Source organism: Ovis aries, chromosome 3 (assembly GCF_016772045.2).
Source record: "Ovis aries strain OAR_USU_Benz2616 breed Rambouillet chromosome 3, ARS-UI_Ramb_v3.0, whole genome shotgun sequence".
Lineage (NCBI taxonomy): Eukaryota > Metazoa > Chordata > Mammalia > Artiodactyla > Bovidae > Ovis > Ovis aries.
Genome location: NC_056056.1, coordinates 187,391,705 through 187,407,711, shown reverse-complemented (window position 1 = coordinate 187,407,711; position 16,007 = coordinate 187,391,705).

Sequence of the window (16,007 nt, the reverse complement as noted above, 5' to 3'; positions counted from 1 at the left end):
AGAATCTGTAGGTCAAGAAGTGGGACAAAATTTAGGGAAGTAGAAAATGAGCAGGCTTCCCAAGTGCACTAGCGGTAAAGAACCTACCTGCCAATGTAGGAGACATAAGAGACATGGGTTCAATCCATGGGTCAGGAAGACCCCCTGGAGGAGGGTATGGCAACCCACTCCAGAATTCTCGCCTGGAGAATCCCATGGACAGAGGAGCCTGACAGGCTTCAGTCCATAGGGTGTGCCCTCAAAAGCTCAGACAGAACTGAAGCGATGTAACATGCATGCACAGAAATGAACAGACAGCATGGGTTCTTGAGAAAAAAGACCCATACCTCTTTTTCTCTCTCAGGTTCTGAGTAAGATGACAACAGAAATTCAAGTTGATTTGAGGATTTGAGAGCAGTGGAGTCCTGGGTCCCTTTCTCCAAGAAGTGCTTAGGGAGATGGCAAGTAGAAAGGCTGCTCCATAGTGTGTCCAGGCTCATGGACTTGAGATGGTCTCGTGGAATTCCCATGTGTGCCAGAGATTTATGGCTTCCCCAGTGACTTAGCAGGTAAAGAATCTGTCTGCAATGCAAGAGATGCAGGTTTGATCCCTGGGTCAGGAAGATCTCCTGGAAGAGGAAATGGCAACCCACTCCAGTATTCTTGCCTGGACAATCCCATGGACAGAAGAGCCTAGTGGGCTACAGCCCAAAGGGTTGCAAAAAGTTGGACACAACTGAGCACACACAGACACACACACCTAGAGAGCTTTATAGTTAGCCCCATGCACCCAAGAATAGCTCTGAAACAATGACCTCCTATTAATAGTCCCACTGGGCTTCTTGGAGCTCACCCTTCTGTAAGAGAAGCTGAAGGATCCCATCCCCTAGAAGGAGAGAAGGATGGATATCAGCAAAGAGACATGGACAGGAAGATATAAACAGATAGAGACAGATGGATTAAACACACAGACATGGGGAGGAGTCCTGTCGATAGGAAGGGAGAACAGCTGAGCTGTGACCTATGTGGATATGGAGTCAAAGATCAGATAGAAATAGCAGAGCTGAACAGATGTCACCATGCATAGGTGATGACTCTCATAAAAGGACACCTATCTCAGGGTTGGGTACCTCATATAACTTCCTGGAAATTAGACACACCTCCAGGGAGAGAAGGACAGGCTTAAACTGACTGGGTTTCAGTTTCTACTACTTGAAGCATCAAGGCTTATAATTAAAATGAAGTTCAGTCATGAAAACTATAGAAAGTTGTTTTACACAGCTGGTTTTGTGCACTGAGATTCATGACCACCATTCAGAAGATATTCTGGACTCCTGGTCATGTATTTTCAACAGTATTTTGGCTATAGTCTCCCCTCACCCTTAAATATTTTTATTCAGGAAGAGCTTAAAATCATACAAAGAACCTCAATGTTTTCAATCACACATTCTAATTAACTATAGTTAGCTAAGTGTCTAGGAGATTCAGAGCATCCAAAAATTGGAAGACTGAGGTATATGTGTATAGTCAGTGAAGGAGAGAAACTGAAATATAGGCAATGCTGAGAAATACAGGCTTGGTGAAATTAATCATTATCACTAGTGCTCTAGAGAAGTGCTCATCATGAAGAGTCTCATCTTTCTACAGGGCTGCAGTGTACCCTGTTGCTTTTACAGTTTTATAGAAATTGTTGGAGGGAGAAAGGAGAAAAATTTAAACGGTATGAAAATTGAGAATTAATTCTGTCATAGGTTTCTCATAAAGAAGGAGCTAAAGATCATTAGTTCCCAGGTGGCTCTAAAAAGAAAAAAAAAAAAAAAAACCTGCCTGCCGATTCAGGAGACCTGGGTTGGATCCCTGGGCTGGGAAGATCCCCTGGAGAAGGGAAGGGCAACCTGCTTCAGCATTCTTGCCTGGGAAATCCTATGGACAGAGGAGCCTGGGGGTAGGGGCTTCGCAACCATGGGGTTGCGAAGAGTCAGACAGGACTGACGGACTAACATTTTCACTTTCATTATAGGTGGTTGGAGGTTGTGAGGCTGGGGAGGCATGCAGGCAAACCAACTCTATATTATGGATAGAATATATTTAAGAACCAAGATTTGATGTAGTGAAACATAAACTCTAAAATTATTTAAACGTCAGCTCCCAAGAGACTTCTGTAAGTCAAATACTTTTGACATCCTCTCCTCTTCCAAACTGAGATAGAGAACTAGCGAAAACCTCACTAGTTGCAGAATAAAGATTTTTAACCCACCACTTCTGAAAAAAGCCTTGATTCTAATCATCCTGGAAGTTCGCCTGACCCAACTGGTCAAGAGGAAATAGAGATCCCAAACTTTCCAACAAGTTCAGAAAAGTAGAAAAGGATTATCCAGGAAGTGATAAATTGAGCACATTCAGAGAAAACCTGCTTCAAATAATATGGCTCATCTGAGAGTTAAATATATTGAAAAAACTTAAACAGCTAGAAAAAGAGAGACAAAAATAACAAGACAAGAGTCATCCTTAAATAATGGGGGTGCACATTGCCTCACAGTCTTGCTTTCTCCCTGTCCCCATCCCCCATCAGTAGGGCCTTGTGAAAGACTATTTTTCCCCCTTTAGATGCGATAAAGGAGAAAACACAACTGTTCATTTGCAGGATGGCCTGAGGAATGCAGACTAAAGGACAGACAGCCTCCTTACTTTTCCATAAGAAATGTTTTAAGACATCTAGTTTAGTGATGGCTGTTGAGATTGGAATTGCAAATGCTCTTTGCCAGCTCTTGTTTCCTGAAAAGTAAAGCAGTAACTTCCATTCTCTAAGAAGTTTCTTAAAAGCTAGCAGAAGGAAAGTTGGGAGCTAGAACCTATGCAAGCAGAGAACATTCCTGAAGATGTTCATTCTGTACCCATGTCAACATCTTCTCATTTGGATCCAATTGATTTTTATGTTATTTGTAGCAGCAGTCCTATTAGCAGTGGTGGTAAAGTATTAATAGTAAGTAAGCAATAAATACTGAATATTTATTGAGATCTTATTATGTGTCAGGCACTGTAACAAGCATTTAACCTAGAGTGATTTAATTTTCATTATAACTTATTGTTGTTGTTATTAGTGTTATTCCCATTTTAGAGATGAAGAGACTGAGGCTTAGGAAGGTTAAATCACTTTGCCAAGATCACATAAATAGCAAGTGGCAGAGCTAGGAGTTTAATAAATAGCACGTGGCAGAGCCTTGAACCTGTTTTTTGTCTTTTATCTTAAAATGCAACACTGAATGCGCACCACCCCAAGAGGATGCATAATTTGCAGGGCCTGTTGCAAAGTAAAACAAAACAGGTGCCCTTAGTTAAAAAATATAAGAGAGTCAAGACGGTGCCACAGGGTATTAAACCAAACTCAGGTCCAGTGTGATAACACAGATCATGGGACCATGAAGCTGGTCCTGACTGTGTATAACTTCTGGGGATACAAATATGAATAATATCTAGTTCATGTCCTTAAAGACAGGAGAACAGACAGGCAACCAGGAAATTCCTATTACTTTTCAGGTATGATAAGGCCACAGAAGTCATAGACAGAGCAATCATAGCCAGCCTGGGGCTGCAGGAAACAATAGTAATTATTATTTGTAGTAAATAGAGTTAGAAAATGACTTTTCTCAGTCGTCTTTTCTTTCGCACTTTTTATTTCCTTCCCTGGTTGAGAAACCTGATACGGGACACTGAGAGGTGGAGATGAAGTAAAGCCTTAATACTGATGGGAGAAGTGGCTTCAGATGTGTGGCCTGCTCTTCAGTCAGGAGGCTGTGGTCCCTGTAGAACCATTGGGAGCCCTGCAACCTGCCCGAGTAGGGGGCCCTGCTCCACTCAGCCCATGGAGCATGAACTTTGTGAATGGCTAACTTTGAACTGTGGTGTTGGAGAAGACTCTTGAGAGTCCCTTGGACTGCAAGGAGATCCAACCAGTCCACTCTGAAGGAGATCAGCCCTGGGATTTCTTTGGAAGGAATGATGCTAAAGCTGAAACTCCAGTACTTTGGCCACCTCATGCGAAGAGTTGACTCATTGGAAATGACTCTGATGCTGGGAGGAATTGGGGGCAGGAGGAGAAGGGGACAACTGAGGATGAGATGGCTGGATGGCATCACTGACTCGATGGATGTGTTTGAGTGAACTCTGGGAGTTGGTGATGGACAGGGAGGCCTGGCGTGCTGCGATTCATGGGGTCGCAAAGAGTCGGACACGACTGAGCAACTGAACTGAACTGAACTGAACCTTAACAGAAACGTTCAAGGTCTTCTCCAAAGGAGCAGGAAGGTAAGTGAGCAGCCAAGATTTGTCAGGAGTGGTGTCAAATGAGGTCCCTCTATCTGGAATCACAAGGAGGCCAAAATGAGTCTCTCTCCCAGTGGGTCTTATACCTTCTGTTTTAAGATGCTTTGTTGTTCAGTTGCTAAATCGAGTCTGACTCTCTGACACCCTGGCCTGTGGCATGCCAGGCTTCCCTATCTTTCTCTATCTCCCAGAGTTTGCTCAAACTCATGTCCATTGTTGGTGATCTGTACTACCATTTCATTCTGTCGCCTCCTTCTCCTCTTGTCCTCAATCTTTCCCAGCATCAGGGTCTTTTCCAATAATCTGAGTGCTAAGTCTTAATACTCTTGCATTTTGTAGGCCTATCAGGATAGTAGTAGTCTTACTAAATCCCTTGATCTTTGTTAAAACTCTATTATATAATAATTTTTGAGGAATGGGAAAAGAGTCTGTAATCAGAATATTATTCTTCCAATTTTTTTCAGTCCTCAGAAAGTAGGGAAAACCTGTCTTCTCTCTAGATAGTGAGAGGCTTCTGGTTTATCCTTCTAAAGGCAAAAATTTCCATTTTGAATGCTCTAGGTTAAATTAAAGAATAACAAGTTTGAGTGGATAGAGCTTGTTTGAGTGAAGTAGAAGGATGAAGACACTAAAGTCTTTGTTAGAAGTGTTTATTACTCCAATAATTAGGAAATTGGGAAACAAGGAAATGTTTTAAAATATTGGACTCCATAGTGGGCTTTCTTTTCCCCCTCTTTTTAAGTGAATGTTATGAAAATTTTTCATTTTTGTTTACTGATAGTGTGAGAAAATTCCAGGAACAGTTTCCCTGGAGTGTGTGTGTGTATGTGTGTGTGTGTGTGTGTGTGTAGAACAGTGCCTCTCAAAGTATGATTCTTGATTCTTAGAACAACTGCATCAGAATCATTAGTGAAACTGATTAGAAATGTGTGTTCCATCTGGAACCAGTATGTTTCCGTATTCCACCATACTGAATCTGTAGAAAGCCGCATCTATTCCTTGCTCCTTAAGTGAATCTTTTCCAAATTGAAGTTTCAGAGGCCTTGAAATCCATTTAAAATGACCCCTCTCTGAAAATATTTAGTAATTTATGATGCATGTAAAGTAGGTCTAGAGGTGAAACTGAATGAAGATTCACTCTTGGCTGGGTAAGGCCTTGGGCAGAGGGAGGAAAACAGACTTGAACAGGGGAAAGGAAGGATATTTCAATGTGGAGTGAATGAAGGCCATGGAGAAAGCTATTAGGGATGGGAGGGAATGGAAGATAAGTGGTTCGGGCAGGAGGTGGAAGTGAGGAGCATATGAATCATTGATCTTTCCTGCAATTTTCTGCTCCTAACTTAAGAGTAGAAAACACTTACTCTCATGAGCCTGCAGAAGCAGAAGATATTAAGAAGAGGTGCATGAATACACAGAAGAAATATACAAAAAAGATCTTCAAGACCCAGATAATCACAATGGTATGATCACTCACCTAGAGCCAGACATCCTGGAATGTGAAGTCAAGTGGGCCTTAGAAAGCACCACTATGAACAAAGCTAGTGGAGGTGATGGAATTCCAGTTGAGCTCTTTCAAATCCTGAAAGATGATGCTGTGGAAGTGCTGCACTCAATATGCCAGCAAATTTGGAAAACTCAGCAGTGGCCACAGGACTGGAAAAGGTCAGTTTTCATTTCAACCCCAAAGAAAGGCAATACCAAAGAATGCTCAAACTACCACACAATTGCACTCATCTCACATGCTAGTAAAGTAATGCTCAAAATTCTCCAAGCCAGGCTTCAGCAATATGTGAACCATTAACTTCCAGATGTTCAAGCTGGTTTTAGAAAAGGCAGAGGAACCAGAGATCAAATTGCCAACATCTGCTGGATCATTGAAAAAGCAAGAGAGTTCCAGAAAAACAGCTATTTCGGCTTTATTGACTATGCCAAAGCCTTTGATTGTGTGAATCACAGTAAACTGTGGAAAATTCTGAAAGAGATGGGAATACTAGACCACCTGACCTGCTTCTTGAGAAACCTGTATGCAGGTCAGGAAGCAACAGTTAGAGCTGGACATGGAACAACAGACTGGTTCCAAATAGGAAAAGGAGTACGTCAAGGCTGTATATTGCCACCCTGCTTATTTAACTTATATGCAGAGTACATCATGAGAAACGCTGGGCTGGAAGAAACACAAGCTGGAATCAAGATTTCCAGGAGAAATATCAATAATGTCAGATATGCAGATGACACCACCCTTATGGCAGAAAGTGAAGAAAAACTAAAGAGCCTCTTGATAAAAATGAAAGAGGAGAGTGAAAAAGTTGGCTTAAAGTTCAACATTCAGAAAACTAAGATCATGGCATCTGGTCCCATCATTTCCTGGCAAATAGATGGGGAAACAGAGGCCGACTTCATTTTTCCGGGCTCCAAAATCACTACAGATGGTGATTGCAGCCACAAAATTAAAAGACACTTACTCCTCGGAAGGAAAGTTATAACCAACCTAGACAGCATATTAAAAAGCAGAGACATTGCTTTATCAACAAAGGTCTGTCTAGTCAAGGCTATGGTTTTTCCAGTGGTCATGTATGGATTTGAGAGTTGGACTATAAAGAAAGCTGAGTGCCGAAGAACTGATGCTTTTGAAGTGTGGTGTTGGAGAAGACTCTTGAGGATCCCTTGGACTGCAAGGAGATCCTACCAGTCCATCCTAAAGGAGATCAGTCCTGGGTGTTCATTGGAAGGACTGATGTTGAAGCTGAAACTCTAATAATTTGACCACCTGATGCGAAGAGCTGACTCATTTGAAAAGACCCTCAGGCTGGGAAAGATTGAGGGCAGAAGGAGAAGGGGATGACAGAAGATGTGATGGTTGGATGGCCTCACCAATTCAATGGACATGGGTTTGTATGGACTCCAGGAGATGGTGGAGGACAGGGAGGCCTGGCGTGCTGCGGTTCATGGGGTCACAAAGAGTCGGACACGACTGGGCAACTGAACTGAACTGAACATGAGCCTGCATAATAATCACTCTCTTGTTCCTCCTTAGATGGTAGTTTGAGAAAGAAATGATGGATGTAGATGCTATCTACAAAGGAAGGTATGATAACAAAGGCATTGACTAATTCCACTGGAGAGAAAGAGGCCAGGTTCCACAATATCCATGACATGTTGACCATAAAGTCTCCTATGTCTGCATGGCCAAGGGAAGTGAATGAATACATCTATCAGCCTTCTTTGATGCCATCATTTGAGTTTTTCAAAAGTCTAATTTGGAGATATACTTTTAGTATCAATCTGTACCCCATTTCAACTCCCCTAACAAGTCTTTACTCACTCTCCTATCACCCCTCCTCCTCTTTCCTGCACCCATGAGCACCTGCGTTGAGGCCCTTCCCTTGAGAAAGCAGATCTGAGTCTGAGGCCTGCTCTGGCGTCTGCTCAAAGATGATCTGTAAATTACCAAGCTGAACGTTGGTAAAATAAACCCATAGACCTATTTTAGAAACACAGTTTAGGGAATTTCTTGGCAGTTCAGTGGTTAGGACTTAGCACTTTCCCTGCCAAGTTCCTGGGTTCAGTCTCCTGTTGGGAACTAAGATCCTGCAAGCCATGCAGCATGGCTAAATAAATAAAATAGAAACGTTATTTACAAAAAAAACAGTTTAAAATATATTTACAGAATTCTCTGACTATTCCCGTGTCAAATACTTTGCAGCACTTTTCCTACATAAGTTTATATCATCCCAAAGAGAAGAGGCATGTCTACAACGAGGACTGTTTTTATTTCTTATTTTTTAAGCTTATCTTTAAATACAACACATTATTAAATTTCTGCAGACCAAGGTGTTGTCTGATTTGTTTTCACAGTATGTCATGAGTCCAGAACTGAGCTTGGGCTTCCTTGATGGCGCAGTGGGTAAAGAATGCAGGAGACCCAGGGCTGAGCTCCAGCCACAAGACCTGTGAACCACCTCAGCGTGCTGCCTTTCCTGCCCAGATGCAGAAATCAAGGAGGGCACTGACAGCCCACCTGGGGTGGTGACGATCTGCCCAGCTATCATCTGACTTACTCCGCATCCCTCACCTTTGCCAAACAACTTCCTTTCTTCCCCTTTCCCCTCTTTGCGGCCATGAAATATATTCCTCTGTACTCCTAGGGGTGTAAGAAGAGAGTAGGTTGAGGGTATGCTGTCTGATTCTGGAGTGGCTCAGGAAATTCTAAAAGAAATCTAATATTTGGACTCATTCAAGACTTTCCTACCATTGGCTCCATCCTGGGGTCCTTTGAGACCACATAAACATTTACTTCTTTCTCCCAAGGCCTTCCTCACTGGAATCCTCTTCTGCCTGGCTACGCCTAGAAATGTGTGTACTTGGAGTGGAGGATAGTGGAAGGTAGTGGGAAAAGATCAGAGGTCGGAGAGATATGGGTAGCACATCTTTGCATAAAGATGTTTATTAGGATGCGATCCTAGCAGGTGAATCATCCTGTGGGCTGGGCTGCTGTGGTCAGTGGCGATTCTGGCCTTAGGCAGAAATGTAGAGCAAGAGACATTTGCTGAAGCATCCCCTGCACTGCTTTGCACAGCCCTGGCTCCCCAGAGTTCTCTGTATTCTGTGCTGTCTTTCTCTCCTGATAGATATACCAAGGTGTTTCCCCCATAGCTCAGTTGGTAAAGAAACTGCCTGCGATGCCAGAGACCCCAATTCAATTCCTGAGTCAGGAGGATCCAGCTGGAGAAGGGTTAGGCTACCCACTCCAGTATTCTTGAACTTCCCTTGTGGCTCAGCTGGGAAAGAATCCACCTGCAATGTGGGAAACCTAGGTTCGATCCCTGGGTTGGGAAAATCCCCTGGAGAAGGGAAAGGCTACCCATTCCAGCATTCTGGCCTGGAGAATTCCATGGACTGTGTAGCCCATGGGGCCACAAACAGCTGGACACGCTGAGTGACTTTCACTTTTCAGATATACCAAGAAAACAACATACTGACTCACCCAGTGACGTTTGCTTTGGATTCTGTGGTCTCTGTGTTTTCCCGGGTTGAATGTTTCTCCTGGATGCCAGTGAGCCTCTCTCATATTCTCCTACAATTTGCAGGGCATACATCACCTACCTAAGCATATACCTGAGCAATTGCTTAGTAAATATTTGTTCACTGAGAACAAAGTCTTTTCTTGAAATCAAAGAATAAAATATCTCATGGTGAAATTTCAATTACTAGGACATGAAGGTGCAAGATATTTGGGGGAAAGAGAAACTTCATAGTTCCAGCCACCTATGTAGTGTTCTTATAGGGTGTAAAGCACTAGAAGCTTCTCAGAACTTCTTTTCAGGATATCTATTGACACTGTGATGGCCCACACCTCCTTATTGCAACAGCATCAGCAAATCGAAAACTTAAAGATTGGGTGAAAAATGGGGGGCGGTGGGAAGGAGACTTCAGTTCTTCGGTAGATATCTAAAGTGAAGTGAAGTCACTCAGTCGTGTCCGACTCTTTGCGACCCCATGGACTGTAGCCTACCAAGCTCCTCCGTCCATGGGATTTTCCAGGCAAGAGTACTGGAGTGGGTTGCCAGTTCCTTCTCCAGGGGATCTTCCCGACCCAGGGATTGAACCCATGTCTCCCGCATTGCAGGCAGACGCTTTACCGTCTGAGCCACCAGGGAAGTCTCTGAAGATATCTAAATGTCTTTCTAAATCTTTAAAAACACCTCTTCCCGCCATCAAAGGATAAACAGCTTGCTTGGGATCCAAAGATTTATGAATATTTTTGTCCCTATCGGAGCCCCTGCAAAGGAACAGAGGAACGAGGTCTATTTAACAATAGTGCACGTTCGAATGCATGTATGGATGCTGCATGCTAAGTCGCCTCAGTCCTGTTTTGACTCTTTGTGACCCCATGGACTGTAGCCCACCAGGCTTCTCTGTTCATGGGATTCTCCAGGCAAGAATACTAAAGTGGGTTGCCATTTCCTACTCCAAGGAATTTTCCCGACCCAGAGACTGGACCCACATCTGTCTCCTGCTTTGGCAGGCGGGTTCTTTACCACTAGTGCCACTGTTTAATAACATATTAATACTTGGAAAAACTGTGACTTTTGTAATTATATCAGACTCTAAATTATTAGTTGAAATGTCATAGTTTCTTAATCCTAATTAGTATAATTATCAGCCAATTATTCCATTGTTGCAGAATTATTTTTATTGCCAGCTAAAATTACTACTTTCATTTGCATCACAAAACTCTTAAGTGAGTTGGCAAAATGCGAAAACATCACAAAACTTCCCTTGAGATGCACTGGATACATGTTGGAATAATTTTTATTCCTCTGGGTAAACGATGGAGGACTTGGCTGTTCTATTAATTCTTAGTTCATCAAATTTTTTTTTTGGGCAATGATAAATCTCTGGTGGCTCAGTGGTAAAGAACCCACATGCCAGAGCAGGAGACTCGGATTTGATCCCTGGGTCGGGAAGATCTCCTGAAGAGGGAAATGGCCACCCACTCCAGTATTCTTGCCTGGAGAATCCCATAGACAGAGGAGCCTGGCGGGCTACAGCCTGTGGGACTGCAAAAGAGTCAGACACAACTTAGTGGCTTATCAACAACAACAAAAACTGCCATAACAGAAATAACTTTTCTTGTTTTATAAGGGGCAGTTTCTAGTTCAGAATTCATTCTAGTGTTATTTCTGCTAAAATGGATAGGAAATAGAGTCAGAGGTCTTTGGAAATACCAATAAGGTATAGTAGCTAAATAAAACAGTGGTAATTATTTTCTCAAAAATTTGTGCTGTTGCATTTTTACTGCAAATGAGAAAGCTAGCAGGGGTTAATAAATTTTCCTCATTCATATATATATGTATATATATATATGTAAATTTTCTTATAAGTGTGCAATATTATTAAAAATTGGAGAACTTTAAATTTTAGTTATTTTATTTATATATTATATATAGCATATACTATATTCAATTATATAGTTCATATAATTATATGCTAATTATATATATGTTACATATATAGTTTTCCTGTAGGTATGCAATATTAATTAAAAATTGAGGAAAATTTTATTAATTTTTCATGGTTTATAGGTTAAGTTTCAATTACAAGAAGTTCCTTAGTTTGATTTGCAGCCCTTCTTGTAACTGGAATATATTTTAACTAGGAAAACACAATAGGTTGTTAGTTAAATAAGAACCAACAATTCCTAATTCAAAGGCTTGAGGCCAATTTATCCCATTGTACCTCTCATCCTTATCATTCTTGGCTAAGATCCAACTGCAGAACTTTTGATCATTTATCTCCTAAATGCATAGCCTAATATGGCACTGTGATGCTTCTCCTTGATCTATTCTCCTTTTTTCCCCACTATGTCTTTTGGAAACCCATTTCAGAGTGTACCAAGATTAATAAATCTAATTTTTTTCTTTTAGTGGTTTCCTCATGGAGTGTTCTGTGGGGTGAATGCCCTGATAAGCCCCCTCAGAGGTTGGGGCCTCTTGGATCCGGGGGTAGATTGATGCTTCAAGAGAACAGACTCAGAGTTCCATTGCACTGGATAAAAAATGGAGTGGGTAGATCTAAGGGACATGAAAGTGTCTCCAGGAAGAGACAACAAAACTCAGCAGCTGCTGACCTAATGACAAACTTAGAAATGAGGATCTTTGGGAAAAAATGTTATGTGCTGAGTGATGTATCTACCCATGCTCAATCCCAAATTCTTAAGTATATTTTCTACTTTGAGCTGGTGCTCCAAGAAGTAGTTTTTCTTTGTGGGGAGAAGATGAAGAAGTGCATCGTCTTACTTCAAGTCTGACATGAGGTACAAAGTAAATTTGTCCTTGATCTAAAGTGTCTCTGTATGTCTCTCCTTTCAACCCCAGAAATTTCTAGAAAGAATGGTCTGCTGCCTATCTCCACTTCTTCAACTCTAGTGTACCTGATATACTTTCGCTAGTCAAGATAAGCCCTGCCTGTGGCTTAAGCTACTATTAGTAGCTGATTCTCAAGGTTGTTTTCCAACCTAATCTGCTCCCAGAAATTCAGGGTTATGTACCCTTTTCTACATGGATGTTCTACAGGCCTGAACTTCATCTTGAAACTTCCAGGTCTTCATCAAAGTCAACTCTTCAAATCTGAACTCCCCATATTCTCCCCCTTTGTCCTAAATCTACTCCTTCTCAGGCTTTCTGCAGCCTACTATTACCAGGACCCATCAAGCTAGATATCACACTACACTTCCTCTTCAACCATCCTATTCAGTCACAAAACCCTGCTGAATTTATCTTTAATGCCTTGATTGAACCCTTTTAAAATTTCTCAGTTAGAAAACTTACATGAAACTTATGACTCCCTTTTTAGAGGATAGCTTTTGTGTTTGTATTCATCACCAGTCTGTGAGTTCCTGGATGACAAAAACTGTCTTATCTTTTTCTTTGCTTATCTCTTTCTCTAGATTCTAGCTCTTAACAAACTGGATCACTTATCTATTGCTACCTTACAAATCACCCCAAAATGTGGACACTCCAAAGAGCTGCGCTTTATTTGATCATGATTCTGTGGGTCAGCACCAGGTGCAAGGCTCATCTGTGATGTCTGGTCTCTGCACTACGGGGTGCTGATTGAGCTCATTCATGCATTTGTGGTCAATTGGCACATCATCTGGGGACTGGCTGGTCTTTGGCTTCATGTACGCTTCTGGCAGTTGACTGAGGCTATTGGCTGTGGTATCTTGGTTCTCTGCCCCATGACTTCTCACCTATAAGATGACTTCTGATCACTCAGGCTTCCTCGTACAGCAGTCTCAGGGCAGCCAGAGTTGGGGGGAAGAAGCTGCAAGGTTTCTTGAGGTCTAGACTCTGAAATTGTATCATGTCACCTCTGCCACATTTTTCGTAAAGTCAAAGCAATGGCAAGGTCAGGCCAGATTCAATGGGTGAAGAAATAAACTACCTCCTGCTGGAAGGAATAGCAGAGTCATGCTGTACAGGAGCAGACACATGAGTAGGAGTGATTCACTGGGACCACACATTGCTTCCGGCGCAGAGTTAAGCTTCACAAATGCCTGTAGAATAAATCAAATGGATGGCTGGGTGGGTGGACAGACGAGGATGGTTGAAAGACAGTATGGCCTGGCAACTAGAACATCGGATTAGGAGTCTTAGTTTTGCTGCTGCTTATTACTAATATTTGGGCAAGATATTTTATCTCTCTTATATCCATGGTTCTTCACCTATAAAATAAAGGTAAAAGACTAGATGTAGTCTAAGGTCTTTGTTGAAATAACATTTATTGTTATGTAGCTATTAGTCATTTTATTATGCCACAGGTAACAATAATTCCTTGCCATTTGCTTTCTCAAAGGACTTGATTCATCCATGGGTGCTGCACTGGGCTAAGGAACAGTCGTGTTGGTTCTCATTTCATGAGAATATCCCAAAGGTGTTTCTATTGTTAGTCAGCCAGCTAGAAGCTAGAACATGCCTATAATAAGTATTCTCTCACTTTTATTCATTTATTTTTTGTGTTAGTGCTTCCTTTGAAATGACGATCAAGACTTTCTATTTAACATTATTAAAATGTAATCCCTGTCCTAAAAGGCAGTATTGGATGTATATGGGCTTCCTTTTCATTCATCCCCCTTAATGGAGGCAGTTGGGAAAATATTGTTGGATACTTAGAAAAGATTAGGTTTGCTTAGGATTGTACTTACTTTGCAAAATATATTCTTTCAACTCTTTTCAACTTAGACTCTGTTTGGTATAAATCAAATAAAACATGTCAACTTGTGAGTTTGCAAAGGCTTAATTGCCAGGTATCAAGTAAGTTATTTCCTTTGCATACTGAAAATAATATTTAATCTTTCAAGCCCCTGGAAGATCTTCAAATTACACAGTAGGACAGAGTTGAATTATATAAATATTGTTTGAGTTTTACTTTTTCAGCTCCTTATTTGATATGAAACAGCATAACTTGTTATTGATTTCTTCAATTTTCTGTTCAGTATCAATTCACACCAGTGGTGGTAAGATGAATAGGGAAGGTGGAAGGCAGTGCTGATAAAAATCCTAAGGGGTTCAAGTTCATTGTATCTGCATCAGTCCATTCAGATAATTAATTTTTTGATATCTTACTTGGCCTAGTCTCTTCCTATACATTTTCAGGCTGATTTTATTTTAAGTTAATTTTTATTGGAAGTTAAGTCGCTTTATAATGTTGTATCTTCTGTACAGCAAAATGAATCAGCTAAACATATATGCACACCCTCTCACTTTTGGACTTCCCATTCAGGTATACAGAGCACTAAGTAGACTTCCTTGTGCTATGCAGAATGGTCTCATTCAGTCAGTTCAGCCACTCAGTCTGTCTGACTCTTTGTGATCCCAGGGACTGCAGCATGCCAGGCTTCCCTGTCCATCAGCAACCCCTGGAGCTCCTTCAAACTCATGTCCATCGAATTGGTGATAACATCCAACCATCTCATCCTCTGTCATCCCCTTCTCCTCCTGCCTTCAATCTTTCCCAGCGTCAGGGTCTTTTCTAATGAGTCAGCTCTTCACAACAGGTGGCCAAAGTATTGGAGTTTCAGCTACAGCAACAGCCCTTCCAATGAATATTTAAGACTGATTTCCTTTAGGACTGACCGGTTTGATCTCCTTGCAGTCCAAGGACACTCAAGAGTCTTCTCCAACACCACAGTTCAAAAGCGCAGCTCAGCTTTCTTTATAGCCCAACTCTCACATCCATACATGACTACTGGAAAAAACATAGCTTTGACTAGGTGGACCTTTGTCAGCAAAGTAATGTCTCTGCTTTTTAGTATGCTGCCTAGGTTTCATAGCTTTCCTTCCAAGGAGCAAGCATCTTTTAATTTCATGGCTACAGTCACCATTTGCAGTGATTTTTGAGTCCCCCAAAATAAAGTCTGTCACTGTTTCCATTGTTTCCCCATCTATTTGCCGTAAACTGATGGGACCTGATGCCATGATCTTAGTTTTCTGAATGTTGAGTTTTAAGCCAGGTTTTTCACTCTCCTCTTTCATTTTCAACAAGAGGCTCTTTGGTTCTTTGATTTCTGCCATAAGGATGGTGTCATCTGCATATCTGATGTTATTGATATTTCTCCCAGCAATCTTGATTCCAGCTTGTGTTTCATCCAGCCTGGTATTTCACATGACGTATAAGTTAAATAAGCAGGGTGACAATATACAGCCTTGATGTACTTCTTTCCCAATTTGGAACCAGTCTGCTGCTCCATGTACAATTCTAACTGTTGCTTCCTGACCTGCATACAGATTTCTCAAGAGGCAGGTCAGGTGGTCTGGTATTCTCACCTCTTTCAGAATTTTTGACAGTTTATTGTGATCTACACAATTGAAGGCTTTGGCATAGTCAATAAAGCAGAAGTAGATGTTTTTCTGGACCTCTCTTCCTTTCTCGATGTTCCAGTGGATGTTGGCAATTTGATTTCTGGTTCCTCTGCCTTTTCTAAATTCAGCTTGAACATTTGGAAGTTCATCATTCATGTACTGTTGAAGCCTAGCTTGGAGAATTTTGAGTATTATTTTACTAGCGTGTGGGATGAGTGCAATTGTGTGGTAGTTTGCGCATTCTTTGGCATTGCCTTTTTTGGGGATTGGAATGAAAACTGACCTTTTCCTGTCCTGTGGCCACTGCCGAGTTTTCCAAATTTGCTGGCATATTGAGTGCAG